General features: G+C 46.6%; 1 protein-coding gene across 1 annotated transcript in view; it reads left to right on the forward strand.

The window, feature by feature from the left end:
* Positions 1-6597: 6597 nt before the first annotated feature.
* ELOVL7 (ELOVL fatty acid elongase 7) overlaps positions 6598-12611 on the forward strand; it is a 60200-nt gene continuing 54186 nt past the window's right edge. The window contains exon 1 of the mRNA XM_073584281.1: positions 6598-6663. The gene's annotated coding sequence lies outside the window, so the exon portion shown is untranslated. The remainder of the gene's footprint in view (positions 6664-12611) is intronic.

Consider the following 12611-nt stretch of genomic DNA (forward strand, 5'->3'; position numbering starts at 1 on the left):
GTGGACTGACATGAATCATGGCTCCAACACGAGAGATGTCAATTGAAACAAAGGAGAGGATTATCAAACTCTTAAGGCCCTTTTACATTTAGCGATGCACCAGCGATCCGACCAGCGATCCCACCCGGTCAGGATCGCTGGTGCATCGCTAAATGATCGCTAGTGAGCTTTCATACAGAAAGACCTCACAGCGATGCAGCAGCGACGCAGCGCACGATACTTACCATTCACACACAGCGATCCTGCGTCCTCCCGCCCGCCTCCACGCGTCGCTGGACGTCACAGCAGGAAGTCTCAGCAGGAAGCGCCCGACGAGAAATGGAGCCGGACATTCTTGCGCGATCAGCGATGGACAGCGGGGGAGCCGGTCGGAGGTAAGTATCACACATAGCGATATCGCTAGCAATATCACTATAACGTCACAAAACCAGTGACGTTTTAGCGATATTGCTAGCGATATCGCTTAGTGTAAAACCCCCTTTAAAAGAGGGCAAATCATCACGCAATGTTGCAAAAGATGTTGGTTGTTCACAGTCAGCTGTGCCTAAAATCCAGACCAAATACAAACAACATGGGAAGGTTGTTAAAGGCAAACATACTGGTAGACCAAGGGGTTGTATAAATTATGTATATGATGTATATAAAAACAGATACAAATTGCGCTGCTTGACATGGCCACACTGCTAACCGCCTGCGTCAAGAAGTGGCCAGGACTTATTATTATGACTCGTCAGTGTAACAAGTCTAAACCAGAATGGTACCATGATTATGACCCATTCCAATCAATATCAGCTGAACATGCAATAAATACATCTGTATGGCTATCCCAAGCTCTGCTTCCTTCCTCGATCTGCTGCCCTGTTGTGCTCCACATAGTGTTTTGTTGGTTGCTCAGTGTGGATCAGTAACATCATCTCTTTTATCCTATTTACTCCACCTTCTGTTCACACCATGCTTTAAGTTGCTTCATTTGCTGCTAAATTTCACTTTATCTATCCTTCTGTGCCATGTCCTCGCTTCTCATGTGCCATCTTGCCAGCTGCACCAATGCCCATGGTCTATGTACCAACCCGTACCTAGGGCTTAGTGCATCCAATTCACAGGGGGAGCTTCACACTGACTGCCCGGCAACGTTGACTTTATGTTAATTAGTTTTCTCTATATTAAATTCTGTTGCACTCCAATATGGTACACTGGTATACAGTATAGAAGTAACTGTATCCTTGCACAAAATGGCTCTGTCTACCCACCTTGCTGAGAAAAGCAAAACAGACCTATTCATTATTCAAAGCCTTATTGTACATACTTATACAGTGGATAACTGGAACATTCGCTGTGCAGAGAAACTGCCACGTGGGTTACAAACATTGGATCAGTAGCATAGCTTGGTACAGGTGAAATTTTAGGCAAAATATTTAGGGGTGCAAAAATTCAAAAAAAGAAGAAATTAAAGGGCAGTGGTATAGCCTGCTCTGAAGGTTTAGAGCATTATACATGTTTAGTACTTCTCCAAGCAAGTGCCACTTTGAAGAGTTGGATCCTGTGGTGGAGCATGAATACATAGGCTCCCACACGCTCCATCCTGTAGGATGCATATGTCCAACAAGATGTCAGCATCCTGAAGCAGGAAGGTCACTCTTGTCAACTTGGTAGCTCGGATTAGATGAGTATAAACTTTTAGTTTTTAATTAAGGGTTGCATGAAGGTGGCATTATTCCTTTTAATGGGAACTCTCAGGGGGCAGCATTACTTTTTAAGGTGACACTAAGGAGGCATTAATACATTCTAAAACATTCTATTAGGGGGCATTATTTCTTTTAAGCGAGCATTATTACTGGGTTAGTGAGTAGAAATACCTGCATTTCCGAGTGTTGGCAACGTACGCTACACCACTGAATATTATGAGAACTTTTTAAGGCAGTACTAGCATGATGTAATATTCCAGTATTCTGAGTGCTTTATTAAAGCGATATTATCTTGGCGATATCTAGCAAAATTATGTGGGCTGTATACGGCAGTATTAAAGGGGTGGTCTGAAGTCCAAAATAACTTTAATCCTAAATCCCTATCTATTTAATACCATAATCTAAACTATTTTCTAATATACTTGAGTTAAAAAAATTCCCTACCCTTCCCTCACTACATTATCTACCGTAACTGTGTGACGAGCGTCAGCTTACGCTGAGTCGTTTTTCTTGAATGAGTGGACCCTCTGGACCGTGGCACCCACCCACCTAGGGCGAGCTGACCTAGTGAGGAGCCACCCCCATACAGGGAGTGTCAGTTGCAAGACCAAGGGGGTGAGCCACCACAGCAGCTGGACCAGACGGCCGGCTCAGGGAAACAAGACAAGGCGAGACAAGACGTTAATTCAAAGTAACTTCATTAAGGAAGACTTCAGGGTAATAACAGGTGCCAAACGTAAATACACAGGGAACACATAGCAAAGTGCATGCAAGGGCACGCCAAGGTCCAAAGCATGGTACGTGCAGGATGGTAGGCAGAAGCACGATGACGTCAGACTTCGGACGGCAAGCAACGATCAACCGGGACATCAGGTTCTGTAGCTCTGATGGCGATCGGCAGGATCCGGGCATTCGGTAAGCAGACCAGGGTTCCATGCAAGGAGACAAGAAAAAGTTAGAGACATGATGCGTGTCAAGAAACACGCCAGGGTCCAGGATAGGGTGCGGTGGCATCGGGATCCGGAGTGCTGGCATCGACCGACAGGATCCAGGAATCAGGCTGCGGAAGTCAGCTTCGGACATCAGGCCGCAGTCATCTAGGTCCGGACCTCTGGCAGCGGTCGGCAGGTTACGGAATCCGGCAAGCAGGACAGGGTTCAAAGCAGAGCAAAGTAAGCAAAAGACTTGTGCAAGAGTAGCACGAAAATGCACAGTGCGAGAACCAGCGTGAGTGCAAGGGAGCACGGAAACCACAGCTGGAGCACCGGCAGGCGGTACCGGCGGGTGGCACAGGCAGGCGGGCACGACTAGAGGTGGCACGGCTGAGGCACACACAGACGGTAACCACTATAGCACTGGACGGCGGGCCACGGCTGAGGCACACAGGCGGGCACGACAAGAGCGACACGGCTGAGGCGCAACAGGCGGGCAATGGGCAACCAGGCGCGTGCAAGAGGGCACGAAGCCACAAGGCAGGGCTAGGCAAAGGTACAGGACAGAGACGCGTGCGAGACAGCACGGCAAAGCCTAGTACGAGAGGTGCAAGAGCACACGAAATATCAGAGACAAAGCATAGAGTACGAGGCAGAGTCCTGCGCATGCAGAGGGCATGCCAGGGGCAAAGTACAAGGCGAGACCTGCGCGTGCCGAGGGGCACGCCAGGGACAGGTTCAAAGCGAGGCCTGCACGTGTAGAGAGACACGCCTAGGACAGAGTACAAAGCGGAGGCCTGCACGTGTAGGGAGACACGCCAGGGACAGGGTACACGAAGCAGCAAAGCAAGGCAAGATAGGAAACCAGGCTGAGCTTAGGCAGAGGACGGAACCAGGAACGGAAGCATAGGCAGAAACACGGAGTCAGGACAGAGCAAGAACAGAGCTAGCAGCGTAGCGTAGGCAGAAGCCCAGAGCCAGGCCAATGCAGAGCCTAGGGACTAGCCATGGAAAAGAGCACAATAGGACAGAGTCTAGCAGCGGAGCGTAGACCGAAGCCCAGAGTCGGGCCAAGGCAGAGCCTTGGGACTAGACCTGGAAAAGAGCACAAAAGTAAACGAGGAGGAATAGTGCATGTGCCAGGGAGCACTACAGAGCACCATAGGAGAGAGCGAGGCAGAGCAAGCAAAGACAGAGACCATAGGGAGGAACAAGGCAGAGTAAGGCAAGGTACGGAACAAGGAACGGGAGCTTGACAGGAGCACAGAACGGAATCAGAGCAAGGAAGGACTACAAGGCAAAGCAGAGCAGAGACAAAACATGGCACGAAGGACAAACACTAGACAAGGCACGGGACAAGAGACGGAGTACGAGCACGGAGCGTGTGCAGAGACGCACGACAGGGCAGAGTGCAAGGGCACAGAATAGAGGGAGCAAACCAGCAGACCAAGCAGCCATGCAGGGAAGCAACACAATACTCAGGCCCTGACCATAGGGAGGGGAGGTCTGATATAGGGCATTGGCACCTCCACTTCCGGTCAGACCATGGGAGAACTTCCGGTTCAGATCCTCGGGATAACAGAGAGCAGTCACATGATCAGGATTCCAGGCATGCAGAGAGGATTGCCGAACCAGACAATGCTGGAACCTAGGAAAGGTCACATGATCAGAGGTTTCAGACATGCGGAGATGATTGCAGAACCGGACAGTGCTGGATCCTAGGAAAGGTCACATGATCAGGGGTTTCAGACATGCAGAGATGATTGCAGAAGGCAGAGCAGAAACACAGGCATCTAGCAGCCCAACAGTCACAAGGTAAGTGTGCACACTGCACCAGAGATCACGCAGGATAGCAGACATGATATGCGCGTGCACATCGCTCCAGGGGTTCTTGAGGCAAAATAGACATCGCAGACATGACAGACATGGCAGGCATGACAAACTGCTTTCCTTTTTTTTTTTCACATCCTTTTTGATGACCTTCGTTTCAAGAGTTGGGCTTGTCTCTGTACGCTGTTACTGTGTGATGTACATTATTACACTGTTTTTTTCTGTTGCTGGCTCAGATCCGCATTAACGAGAATGCAACAGAGCAGTGTCAGTATACCCAGCGCGCTGCGACCAGTGAAGTCACTTGCAGAGGCGGTGCTGGACTTTGCACCCTGTGTATTGTGACAACGCGCTCTTTTACCAGTTCGTTACTGCTGAACTGAGCCGGCAACAGAGTGCACTGTCATTGTGCACATTGCACAGCGTACAGGGACTAGCCCAACCCATGAAACGAATGTCACTGATGACGCTTCTTTTCAAGGAGGGAGGGGGCACAGAGAGCAGCAGTGACTGCAACAAGCATTGAGATTCTCAAACAAAACATAATAAAAAAGGAAGTAGAGAAGTTTAGGAATTTTTAATACAAGTATATTAGAAAATAATTTAGATCATGGCATTAAATAGGGATTTAGAATGAAAATGTATTTGTTGTTTGCCTTGAGCTCAATTTTTTTTTAAATAAAAGCAGCCCAGGGTTTATCAAGGAAAACCTAGAGAAATTGTAATTACTGTATGTACACTCAGTTAATATATGACAAAGCACATAGCCTTATTGGTGTGAATTAAAGCATTTATATATGTACTGTATAAAAGAACAGTTTAGGCCCCTTCAGTTCTAATGCGCTTGGATCCTGGGCATGTTAAAGTAATCTGAGAAACATCTATCGGTTTATCAATATTTGACTACTTAGGTTTAGCAGGATGATGACATTTCTCTTATGACTTGGAAGGGTCTCTAATTACAGTCTTGTATGTAAACTAAAGTGTGAATGAAGCTGACTGGTTAATCATCATTGTCCCCAGTTGACATAGTGATGCAGTACAGTATTGTTTGCTCCGCTCCCATCACAAGCCTCAGCTTCAGTTTGTCTTGCAAATAATCTCTAGTGTTTAGTCAACGCTGGCGGCTCTAGTATCACATGTAATCTGTCGTCTGAGTTCCCACTTTGTTGGTCCCTTTTCCATTAGACAAAAATTGCTGAAAATCAATGATTTCAACCAAAACGACAATTCGTTGGATGAAAACTTACAAATGATCAATCTTTTCAGCTGACCGATCACAGAAAGTCATCGTGTGAAATTAAGTAGTCACTGTTAGATTTGGATGTTGGATGACAGGTCGTTTGTTCACAGACAGATCATTTATACACACGTGGTGAAAATTGTTGGTACCCCTCGTTTAATGACAGAAAAACCCACAATGGTGACAGAAATAACTTGAATCCGACAAAAGTGATTTTGACCACGTGTGTACTTGAACAATCTTTCTTTGAAAGAATATTGTCAGAAAGATGGTTCATTTTTCACTAAAGATGTATGGCTCGGTATAGAGACTATTACGTACAAAATAGGCAATATAGGCTAAAATGTGCATGGCTGTGTGTAACCATGGTGAGTGTGGACCCACTGCGCCACAAGCTGGGCATACTCTGGAGGAACGTGACTAAGCAACTACCTGGTTTTCGCTAGAGCCTCTGGTGGTGAGGATAGGCTTGGTCACAGGTAGTCGCCAGGTGTCACTCCAGGGCAGTCTCCAGACCTGCAGCACCTGACTCACAGGTCAGAGCAGTTATGCGAAGCACAGGAGGGTGAGACAGTAGCATAGTCAGACTGTCCGAGGTTGGGGCAGGCAGCACAGGTTCACTAAACAAAGCCGGAGTCAGGAATGGAGAGATCATACTAGACAAGCCGGATCAATAACAGAGGAGACTAAACAGAGGTACACCTTGGAAGAAAGATAGAGGCAAATGCAAATAGAACCTAAGCTCAGTCAAAGGTGAGTAGGGAGGATCTGCCTAATATATCCCTTGCCTGGCAGGGGATTGGCTGGGGAAGACAAACCCTGCAGGACATAGCAGGGTTAAATTCCTGCAAGATCTGGCCATGCCTCCCTATAGCCAGGTAGAGACAGCCGGGATATGCAGCAGTGTTTGGAAGTGCTGCATGAGGACTCAGCATAGAGGGCTGACAAAGGGAGGAGCAGAGCGGCTATCGCAGTGAGTAGGGTAGTCCTGAGTAGGTGTGAGAGGCTCCGTCGTGACACTGTGTTGGCATTACGATCGTTCATTAAACAACAGTTCTACTAGCTACATATTTTATGGCCTTTTTCAATTGTCTGTTTTTCACATAACGTATTCTACCCATAATGTTCATGGATAATCTTTTACCTACATGTCTGTGTTTTTAGTGAATCATCTACTGTACATGCAAAACAAAATCACGGAGAAATGTATGGTTTTTATCATCATCACAGATGAAAACTAGCAATACAAGTGTATGGGTTCAAGAAAAGCATGGACAGCGTACAGATGAAATCAGTCTGCCATCCGTGCGCTGACCATAACTAACACTATAGCATACAGGAGAAGCTTTGTAATTTATTTATCCATACATGAAAATCACTGATGAAACCCTGATGGTAAAAACTGACACATGGACCAAGCACTGATGAAAATCAAATCCAAAACGTTGATGACACAGAAGCTTGAATGAGCCTAAATTTGTTTAAGGACAATAAAGGGGTTGTCCACTGCTTGGACAACACCTTCTCGATCTGAATGTTTGCCCCCATGAAAATAAAAACCTTCCTGTGCCATTTCAGTGGTGTCGGCACTTGTGATCCCTGGGCTCGCGTAAGGTTGTCATCATGACATCTGAGCCCTGAACCCAATCAGCTTTGTTGTTATAGTCCACGCCTTCAGATCTTTTAGTAATGAAGAGGAAGTGAGCGTCCATCCGCAGCTCCCACTTTCTGTTGATTACTTTTACATTTCAATAACATTTTTATTTTTCTGAACGCAAAGAAAAGAAAATACGGTGGCACTCACCAGTAAAAGTCCATTCTTTATTAAACAAATGGGTTACAGCATCTTCATGGGGAGAAAGGGAGGGGGAGCGTAGATGACCTGTAGAAGCTCAATAGAGCGAAACGGCCGTCTTCAGCCTCATGCTCCCCCTCCCTTTCTCCCCATGAAGATGCTGTAACCCGCTTGTTTAATAAAAAATGGACTTTTACTGGTGATTGCTACCGTATTTTCTTTTATGTGCATTCAGCATTCATATTCATTTTTTCATTCGGTGTGCACCCTAAGTACTGGTTCACATGTGCGGTTTATAGTGGAATGAACCTCGATGCACTTTTGTTTGTTGGCACTTTGGTTTCCCTGCGGTGCAGTCTGCTCTCACATTTGCATTTTTATTTTTCTGTTGATAGGGCTGCGTAAGGGACTATTTTTTTTCTCAGTGACCTTACATTTTATCAATACCAGTTATGTGTACATAGAAAGCTTTGATTGCTTATTACATTTTTTTAGGGAGGTGATGTGACCAAAAAAATGAAATTCTAGTGTTTCTTTATGGAATTTACAGATCAGGGTGATTTATCTCATATCTGAACAGATTGGGCTTGTACGACCGCTGCAATACCAAATATGTTTTTTTTTTTTCCTTTATTTTTAATGGGGAATTCATTCACTCATTCATTTATTTAGTTATAGCGCAGGAGGTGGATGAGGAATACCCCCATCATCTGCTCTTGCTGTCACTCTTCTTAGCGGCAGCAGGTGTAGGTTGACGGGATTAATAGTCCCAAAAGCCCCCAACTGCTGTCATCATTCTGACTTTTATATAACTCATCATTCTCTCCTGCTCGCGCCAATCGCCGGCATAGCAGCAGAGAATGATGGGAGCGTCTTCAGTACCTGCTGCCGGGGAACAGCGCTTACTGTAGCGCTTGTCCCCTGCCGGCCTTCCGTATGGTACTGAGGCGGCACATGGTTGCCACACATGTGCTGCAAGTATTACACACGTGGACACGGATACGGATAACTCCGGTACCGGAAATAAACGGACGTGTGAAAGAGGCCTAAAAGAGAGTGTGGACTTGGTCAAGCTATTTGACAAAGTCAGATTTAGGAAAACCTGACATGGGCTTTTATTTTTGGAGAGATCTGTAGGAACGTAGTTGTGCAGATCTCTCACTCCAGTCCGGGTTTTGGAAGTGGCCCATGTCCACGATTCACATTTAAACTTTCAGTTAAGGGTTGGGTGTGACAGTGGTGGTTTGCAGGCAGCAGTGCAAGAGGCTAGAGCAAAGCCATTACCACACCCATGAGTTATATGGTGGTGCAGTCATCAATGGCAATGGACTAATACGGATGTTCCGGCTGTAAACTGGATGAAAAAGTTTGGATTTATTTTGTAAGTTGGCAAATAAAGACATTGCCTCGTTACTGCGCAATCGTGAAAGCTTACAAACACTACATACATATTTAGAAAGATTTAAAGAATAACATTTTTGTTGCGAGTGCTTCTTTAAAAAGGGGTTGTCCATTAGTTAAAAAAAATGGTACACCATATAAAACTCCTTTAACCCCTTTCTGACATAATAATCCATCCCTGTGCCTGTTTGACCAGGGACAGATAATTATGTCCTCACACCCATGCGCGCAGGAGATCGCCACCGGGTGGCAGCTGCTTCGGACAGCTGACACTAAGTGCCAGTATCAGTCTTGCACTGCTCCCAGCACTTTAACCCCTAAATGCTGAGATCAAACGAGATTGCAGCAATCCGGGAGCTGACAGAGGGAAGACAGCTCCTCTGCCTTTGGATCGGAGACCCTGTGTTAGGCGTCGGGTTCCTGCCACTGCACAGCAGAAATCCAGAGCCTTGCACCCAGCGGTCTCCCATTCTTCTTCAGCCACAGTGGAGCTTGCTCAGCAGATTCATCAGTCCCAGCGCTCTGCCCAGGCCAACTCTGTGGGTTTGCTTGCTGCTGCCACCTCTGGCACAGCTATGACAATGCATGCTGCTTAGCAGCGAGATTCTCCAGGGACTAAGTCCTCATGTCGGGCCACTGAGCATGCCCGTGGAGTGATCTCCCATTAGAGATCGAGGGTCACGTGCTCAGGTCCTGCTCGTGTTCGGATTGGCCCATCTGAGAAGCCAGGAAGGTCCCGGACGCCCGTGGCTATAAAAGGTTTGCATGGCCGCTCGCCCATGTGCTAGGATAGACTGTATTTACAGACTATGTGGAGTGAGTGATGTATGCATGTATGAATGTCTCTGGTGAATGACTCATTAAGAAACCCCTACCCTTGGTACGCATGTGTTGTGCAGCCTAGCCTGCTAGCGCCCAGGCTTAGGCGTAGGTAGGTCTGAGGTTGAGTCAGGCATCTGGCCTCACCAGGGACTCAGCACGCCTCAGTGCACGTGCTCCATAGCCAGTGTCTATAGCGGCGCTCGCGGCAGCGACGCCGCACGTTCAGTGGACCTAGAAGGACTCTAACCCCGTCCTTGGGGTAGAGTTCTGTGGCTGTACACTGTGCACTCTTTTAGCTGAGCTCTGTGAGCACAAACAGGCTCCGGCGTTTATGTTCAGCGGTAGTGCGGCTCTGTGAAGCAACAGAGTCCGCCCCTGTACACACCGGGTGACGTTAACCCGCGTGTGTTCTTATAGTATACCGCCATATAGCATCCGCCATTACTGAGCAGCAGGTTACCACCGATGCACGGTGGACCCCGGACTGCGAACGCACCTTATTACCATCTTTATTATTTGGTGCGTTCCGCCAGCCCTAACACCCTGTGATATGAGGCGGGGTCCAGATCGTTGCCATGATGACATCCAAGTCACCAGAGCTATGAAAGTTGCTGATCATATGCAGTGCATGATCAACAACTTTCTTTATCAGTGCAGAGCTGAGTTTGTATGATTGTATAGCAAGGGGATGCTGCTGCATCCACATGCTGTACAAGCGATCAGCCTGCAAAAAAAAATGATAGTCCCATAAGTAAAAAAAAGTAAAAAAAAAATGTTTTAAATAATTGTAAAAATATTTTTTTTAAAAATAAATAAAAAAATCATAAGATATTGTACCTATAAATAAATATTTGTATGAAAAAAATATAAACAATAAAAGTACACATATTTGGTGTTGCCATGTCCGCAACGACCTGACCTATAAAACTGTCCCACAAATTAACTCCTTTAGTGAACACCATAAAAAAAAATTAATAAAAAACAAGGCAAAAAACAATGCTTGATCATCATACCGGCGAACAAAAAGTGGAATAGAATGTGATCAAAACGTCATGTTGTCCCGCAAATAAACAAGCTGCCATACAGCTCCATCAGCGAAAAAATAAAAAAGTTATAACTCTGAGAATAAAGCGATGCAAAAATAATTATTTTTTTTAAAAAAAAACAGTTTTTATTGTGTAAAAGTGCCAAAACATAAAAAAGATATACCGTATTTTTCGGATTATAAGGCGCACTTTTTTTGCCCCCAAATATGGTGGGGGGGAAATGGGGATGCGTCTTATAATGTGAATATACCTTACCGGCCGTGGTGGAGCAGGGTCCCAGGGTCGCTGCTGGAGGAGGCAAGAGTGGAGAGTTGCTGCAGGCCGCAGGCTGGGAGGAGGGGGTGTTCGGATGTGCGATGCTGCGGGTGTTCGTTGGTGTGGGGGCTCCGCCTACATTTTGTGAAAGCCCAGAGCCCCAGCACTTCCATTATTTACTATGCGGTGAACTCCGGGAAAATGGCTGCCAGGGGCACGCATGTGCAAATGGAGATCTCGGCACCAAGATCTCGGGAGATGAGATTTCAGCTTTTTAGGACTACATAAAAGTGCCGTCAACCAGAGTTTTGTGCATTTCTGAAAAGAAGGACACCAAACAGCGGCCAGACGAACTCCAGAGTAACTCTGTGGCCTCATTATAGTGAATAGATCCGTCAGGGGTTTCATCTGAATCACGTCACTCTGAAATTTAGATGGAAAACCCAAAGTAAGTGGTCAGCGTAGAGCTCCAGACAAAATGTAATGCCAAACATTCTGTAAAATGTTTCCAATAAAAGCTCCAACTCCATCCACAAAAAAACAAAGCCCTCACTCAGGTCTGTGATCTGTTAACGGAAATATAGGGGGCTTCAACGTTACTGGTAGCACAAAGGCTCTAAAAAAGTGAAATGGCTCCATAACCTTTGAAAAGAAATTCACCTAATTCTCTGCTCCCAAATCCAAATGCCCCTTCCCTTCTGAGCCCCACAGTGTACCTAAACCACATATAGCACCCACATGTTTGGAATTTCTGAAGCGATGAGAGCCTAACTTACGGGTGCATGTCTCCAGAAGCACGGGCTAAGTGTAATAAAGTGCAGGTGCTGATGATGTCACTACGGATCAGAGACAGACCAAGAGTAAAAGGGTTTACTTACATGGGTAATATCTCCACGCAGGGAGAAGCAGTGGGGGTAAAAGTAACAGGGAAAAAGATAACACGGTAATTAGGATAGGGAAAAAACTATTAAACAGTAAAGCAGGACTGTAAGGGTTAAACCGGGGATTATGGCAACTTATCAGTCCAGGGAAAATCATGATTGAAGGGTCTCACTATTCCACATTGGCACCGTCAACAGCGGCGCTAGCAGTCTCTGTAGACTCTCTCATTCTCTTGGATGGAAACCAGGAACTCAGGGTTTAAATCTCTGCAGTCTCTTCTACAGCTGCAGCTGGAAGCAAGAAGATGCTGCTGAACCTAGTCTCTCCTGATTTAAGTCTCTGTATCTCAAGCTGACAGTCTCTCTGCAGAAACTATGCAACGCACACTGGGCAGTCTACTTGCCACACTCAAGGGTCTCGGCTTGCCACTGCGGTCACCGGGGCTGCGTGTTTGGGTCACTGTCTCTGCACTGTCAAGGAGGAGGTCATGGGGGCTCCAGAGTCCATGAACTCACATACGGCTCTCATTGTGGCTTGAATCTCAGCCTCCTCTTTCTGGGAGCGCGGTGCTGCAGCCTGCTTTCTCTCTGGCGCACTCTCCCCTGTCTCTGGCACGCACTCCTCCATGCCTGGCGCTCTCTGCTTTTGCGCCCTCTGCCTGCACACCTTCCAGTCCACCGCCCCTTCCTTCTCCCTACTGCTGGCAGTCACATGGTCCAG

The sequence above is a fragment of the Dendrobates tinctorius genome, unplaced genomic scaffold (assembly GCF_039654945.1).
Source record: "Dendrobates tinctorius isolate UK_male_01 unplaced genomic scaffold, ASM3965494v1 ptg000083l, whole genome shotgun sequence".
Taxonomy (NCBI): domain Eukaryota; kingdom Metazoa; phylum Chordata; class Amphibia; order Anura; family Dendrobatidae; genus Dendrobates; species Dendrobates tinctorius.